The following is a 6,567-nucleotide window of genomic DNA, read 5'->3' as shown; positions in this document are numbered from 1 at the left end:
ATGGAGAAGAGAAAATTAGGAAAATAAAAGGCTGGTCATGTAGGGAGTGCAAAGGGTAAGCTGTAAACTTGAAATTAGCATTTCATGCTTAGGGCAGGGGTTCTTAACCTAGGGGCCATGATTCAGTGGAAGACATAAAGAAAAGCCAAAGGGTTAGTAGACATACAGGTATCTCCTGAAGGAAGAAATATAAAACTAATGAAATTCTAGCTCCATTGAATTATCAAGAAAAATAAAGTAGGTCCTGATTAGTGCAAAAAAGAAATGCCCTGAAATGGTCACATTATTTGAAATCAAACTACATATTCTCATTAGGTTAGAAACAATTGCTGTATTTTACATAATGATAACAAGAAACAATGTGATTTTGAATGTATCTAACCACTTCATGGCATTCATTATTTGCACGAATCGAGACCTAGCTTATACACATTTGTTGAGACCCAGTGCTCTTACTATAATGCTTATGGTAATCTGTATTTTGTACTGTAGTATCTTCAGTTTGAAAATCCTTGAATGTTTTTGTTTGTATATAGCATTCTTACTTTGCCACAGTCCATCACATATTTACTTTCCAATGTATTTGGGTAATTTGGATCAACTCTCTCATAGATACTCCCACATGCTATTTGAAAACTTTGGGCTCCTGAAAGATAGCTCATCAGAGTACAGACATTATCAGATCCTATCAACTTGAACATATTTCAAATACACATTTGACAATGCCTTTCAGGACCAACATTGTTAAATTTGTAGAGGCTTGTGAATTTGAGCAGTGAAGATGATGATGATGATGAAAAAGTGCAATAACAATTCATGAAAATTCCACTGAGCATTAGAGGAGTAGGCATGTGTGTAGTGCACAAAGACTCACACTGACAAAATAAAATTCATTGGAAAAAAAATCCCAAATCTAATTTGGAATTGGCATTCCATATGAAGTTGTGGTTTTATTGTGTTATTTGAAAGAGAGTACTTGACAACTATTATCTTGAATTAAAATAGAAATCAAAATGATCTTTAAATAGACAGATTTTACATAGCCAATATTATTTAGATATTTAAAAAGAAAAATGTTTTCTCCTTAAATTGTATAGATTAAAATTACATAATTATATAGTTAAAAATAATTTATATTTGTCTTCTCATAAAATAATGTTTGCTATATACATTTCCCTAATTCACAGGATAATAATATAACTGTTTCATATTTGAAACAATATGAAAGATAAGTTATGATATAATATTGGAAAAATAAGTTGATGGTAATATGTTTTTAAAACAAATATTTCAGAACAAAATTGACAAGGAATTGTTTTAGAATTATTTCCTCAAAAGATTTTTTTTTAAAATCTGAATAATCTCAAAATAGGCATGTACATTTCAAAAAAAAATGAATAAGAAAAAGTTGAGATTATAAAATAGAAGATAATAAAATATATAGGTTCTGTATCTTTAATCAATTATAGCAGTTTCTAAATTCTACTTTTAAACATTTAATAAATTTAAATTGAATGTGTTATATGTAGAAATATGTCCAAAATAACAAGGTCAGTAATTAACTCAGTTAAAATTATTCCCTCACATTTGTTTTTCTCTTTCTCCATTTGGAGACTTAAATTTGAAATTTCAATACTTTGACTCCTATTCAACATCCATCTCCTATTACCCATGGTTTTCTTTATTTCTCCTTCTAAATGTCACTGGAATGTATAAGAATTTATACATTTATATATTTACATATATATATATATATTTATAATTTATAATTATAAATTATAATGTATAAGAATTTATAAAAGGAAGAGTCCTTTTCACTCCAACATTAAGCACTTTTGTTTAGGTACTCATCACCATACAACTAAAATAATTCAGTAATTGACTGATTTCATTGTCTTCAATTTCTAATCTCTATGCCCAAAAAATAGGTTTCCCCCCCTTAGTTTTGATTGCCTAGTTTAATCAGATACCCACAATAAAGCGATGGGGTAAAGCTGAACAACACCAAAAAAAAAAAAAAAAGATTCATGAACAAAGGCAAAGAATGGGAATGGGTTGTAAGTGTTCAGGAGTCCTGATTTTAAAAGGACAGTGTTCACATATCATACTTCAGGGTAGGGTGGTTCCAGAACAGTGTCTTGTACAGAGGAAGTGAAAGTTAAAGGATCATAGAGGATCAGAGTTGGAATTGGAAAGAAACTTAGAAGTAATTAATCCCACTCCTCTCTCATTTTCTCCATATACATATATAAACTCTCTTTTCATATTTATATCTATCTATCTATATGTATATGTGTACATGTATGTATATGTGTGTTTATGTATATGTATGTATGAATATCACAAACATACATCATGTTCAAGTACATATGTACACAAATGTGTTTGCATATAATGTGTTTATATAATAATTATTATATGAGCATGTACATATCATATGAAAGTATATATACTCAACGACTATATGTATATATAGTAGGTGTGCATATACTTGAATGTGATGTATGCGTGTTTATATAATAATTATTATATAAACATATGCACATTATATGCAAGTATTTATATACATATACACAGGTGTATGTGTGTATATGTGTATTATACATATATATAGTGTACATATGTATATGGAGAGAGTTTGTACATATTATGTGTGTATATATGGATGTGGGGGAGAGAGAGAGAGAGAGAGGAGAGTCATGAAAAGTGTGAGGATGGATTAGGAAAGGTTGCTGTGGTGAATAAGATAGTGAATCAATTAGAGAGGTGTAAAAAGAGAGTATGCATGTATGTGTATGTGTGTGTGTATTTATACACACAATTTACATATTACAGGTATGAAGTGTATGTGTGTATGTATGTATATATATGTGTATACACACACACAGTATTCATGTGTGTGTGTGTGTGTGTGTGTGTGTGTGTGTGTACATACCCATATGGGAACATCTAAGGTGGAGCAATGGTGGTGTTGGAATCAGCAGCAGCCAGCAATGCTGGACCTAGAGTCAGAATGACTGTTCTTTTTGAGTTCAAATCTGGCCACAGGCACTTTATAATTGTTTGACTCCGGGTAAGTCATTTAATCTTTTTTGCCTCAATTTCTTCACTTGTAAAATGAGCTAGGAAAAATCATGGCAAACCATTTCAGTATCTTTACCAAGAAAATCCCAAAATGGGCCACAAACAGTCAAACACAACTGAAAAAATGACTAAACAAATATACACACGTGCATATGTTTTAAACTACAGGAAGACTTAAGTGATGGTTTTTGTGTGTAAATCTACATACATGCATACACACATATATACATATAATTTCTTACAGGTATTTGTGCATAGTTATGTGTATGTGTATATGTGTATATATATGTATACAGATGTACATATAGATAGATATAGATATATATCTAGATATGCATGTGTGTATATACATTTTTTTCATTTATAAAATGGTGAGTGATAATAGCACCTTCCTCCCAATGTTTTTTTGAGGATTAAATGAGATAATAATTGTAAAGTACATTGCAAAGTGCCTAGCACCTAGTAAGTACTATACAAATGTTTAATAGAAGCAAGGAGGATTAGATTAGAGGAGACTCAGAGAGGACATGAAAAAAAAAATCATCAAATATTTCCTATGACTTAGAACTGAAGGTACCATACAGATCATCTAGTTCCATTCAGTTTTGCAGAAGAGAAAACTGCATTCCACAGATGTTAAGTAATTTGTTCTAGTTTATATAACTGATACATGAATCAGGAAGGGCCATCATGCAGAAGAAAGACACAATTTGTTCTTCTTGTTCCCAGAAAATTAAACAAAGAATAATTAGAATGAGTAAAAAGTAATAGAGAGCTAGACTTTGATTTAATAAGTCTGGAAAATGTTTATAATTTAGACATAACTAAATTTGGATGGGATGACCAGAAAGATTCTGAATTTCCATCTGTAGAGATCTTTATAAAGAAGTTTAATCTTTGAGGTGTTGCTGTGATTAAAGAAAGCAGTCCCAATGGTGAGGCGTGAATTTTTAGGGAAGGTGTCAAATAAATTCCTGTTTCATCTCTGGTTTTGTCCAAATTGCATCCAACGTCAATTTGGAAAGATTCTACGACTACAAATTAAAATACAGGTTCTCATGGACCACATACAAAAAGAGAGAGTCGAGTCTCCTTACAAGGTAAGTCGGACGCAGCCCCCATTGGCCTCCCGCGGATGCGTCTGGGAACGTGTCCTCGCTTTCCCAGAATCCTCCTGGGCGGCACCTTGTTGCCAGGGCGGGCTAATGGCGCCGTTGCTGAGCATGGGGGCTGGCGGGGCACTACGCTCTGCTCAGCCCGAGCCGGCAGGAGAGTCTCCTTGGGTGTGCCTGAAACGGCCCCAGTGAGGACAACCCTCCCGCCCCCCAAAAGTGGTGTATCGATGGAATAAGAAGATGAGCAGGTTTGGGGTGCATGACAACCTCGGGATCCTGGGAAACTTTAAGGGCCCCTGCGGCTCAGGGGCTGGAAAGGGAATGAACTGCAGCCAGGTATCCGTAAGAAGGGAATGGTGGGAGATCGCATGTTTCTGCAGGATTTACACAGCCTCAACAAGCAGATCAAATACCTTTACAAACAGTTCAACAGAAAGGGCAAGCCCCGCTAGAGAGAAGGCTTCAAATGATAGATACCTCCATCCATCACCATCCCCATCTATCCCCATCTATCGCCTTTCAGGACACCTCGGGTAGGGAAACTTCTCAGTGTGGAGAAAGGCTTGCAATGTGTTTAATAATAAAGTTGGTTAGCTAGGGGGAAAAAAAAGAAAAAAAGAGTCTAATTACTTTATCTTTACAATTTGAAGATTCTGTTGCTTTTGATTTTCATTCTTTCATATAATAGTAATGTGACCAAAGTGCAATCAACCAGCCTGCTCATGAAAAACAAATAAAATGATTCTGGCTGTGTTGTACATATTTTTCAACACTTTGTAATAATCTATCTCTCAAAATGATAACAGCACAGCCACAATTGAAATGTGTTGAAAAATAAACATTAATTGCAAACCTGCGTTTCAAAGTAATAGAAGAAATTGGATATTATCATCACTTCATAGACATTTAATGTTATAAAAAAAATTTGATGTCTTACAAATAGAAAACTTTGCTAATTGACAAGAGACAATTTTAGGTACATTTTTTGTCTATGATTTTTTTGTTACTGTTGTTTCTAGAATAGTAATCTAACGTATGAAAGAACCAAAACTATCAACGTTGCCCCGTGAGAGAAGTATCATAAACTGATACTTCTAGGCAAGCAACTTGAAAAAATTCTCAAATTAGCTTGAAGGCAAATTGACTTGGAGAGAAAGGTGGTGGAGGTCATACATAAGGATCCATGTCAGGGAAGAAAATCCAAAATGCCTCTCTGTGTTAGATAGAAACTTTCAGGATACAGGATGAGGTCAGTTCTGAAGGGTGCACATGCTGGCATTGCTCTCTAAATTTCAATGCCCTGAAGTAACACCTATCACCTTGCATTAATTACTGGTATTAGTTATTTGTTTTAGTCATGTCAGACTCTTTGTGACCCCATTTGGAGTTTTCTTGGCAAAAATACTAAAGTGGTTTGCCATTTACTTCTCCAGATCATTTTATAGATGAGGAATCAAGGCAACAGGTTTAAGTGACTTTACCAGCTTCACACAGCTAACAAGTATCTGAGGCCAGATTTGAACTCAAGAAGATGAGTTTTCTTCACTTTAGACCTGGTACTCTATGCACTAGTTGTCCCACTAGTTATTACTTTTTATTATTATGTAAAAGTTTAATGAAGCATGACAATTAATGTAATAAAAAGAGCCCAGAATGAGGCATCAAAAGACAGGTTCTAATTCCCTTGGTGCCACTAAAGAGGAATGCAATATTAACTATGTAACTTCTTTGAATTTTGGTTTCCTCAACTAAAAACCATGAATAGTAATAACTAATTTTTGTAGCCCACCCGTAGGATCCTTTTAAGTATCTAATGTGATATAGAAAGTACCACTAAGCTCAGGTGTGTCTTCCTTCATTCCATCCCAATAATATCATCTATTTCTTTCCCTCCTTCCTTTCTAAATATTTAGTAAGTCCTTTCATTATAATTTTTTTAAAAAAATCACTTTCTGGTTTGGTATGCTGGTTTTAAATGACCTCAAACTTCTTCCACCTGTTAGAAGTCCTTCTCTTTAACAAGAGCACATTCCTGGTGATGCTTTTCAAAATTGTATGTTTTGGATCAAGGCACAGAATGCTCACTGAAGAATCAAACCATAAAGAACCAAATGGGTAATGGCATGATTCATTGTAGGTGTAAGTAGGTGATATCATGTCATCAAGAATGACTTGTGTGTGATAATTTTCACAGAAGACATCATTGATGACAGCATATTATTAGAAAAAGGTATTAGCCAGCCATGTTGCCTTTTTTCACTCTCTTTAACATCCTATCCTGCTATGAGTACACCATTCAGAAGAAAATATTAACAGAAACAGAAGATATTTGGTAATCCTGTTTCCACCACAAGAAGAGGTGGTGGTG

The 6,567-nt window shown here is 33.9% G+C and overlaps 1 pseudogene; it reads left to right on the top strand.

The window, feature by feature from the left end:
* The first annotated feature begins 4,289 nt into the window (after nt 1-4,289).
* LOC114029871 lies at nt 4,290-4,651 on the top strand (annotated as a pseudogene).
* Nucleotides 4,652-6,567: the final 1,916 nt, after the last annotated feature.

Source organism: Vombatus ursinus, unplaced genomic scaffold (genome assembly GCF_900497805.2).
Source record: "Vombatus ursinus unplaced genomic scaffold, bare-nosed wombat genome assembly UNPS02014942.1, whole genome shotgun sequence".
In the NCBI taxonomy this organism is placed as follows: Eukaryota; Metazoa; Chordata; class Mammalia; order Diprotodontia; family Vombatidae; genus Vombatus; species Vombatus ursinus.
This window is presented reverse-complemented; position numbering and strand designations above follow the sequence as displayed.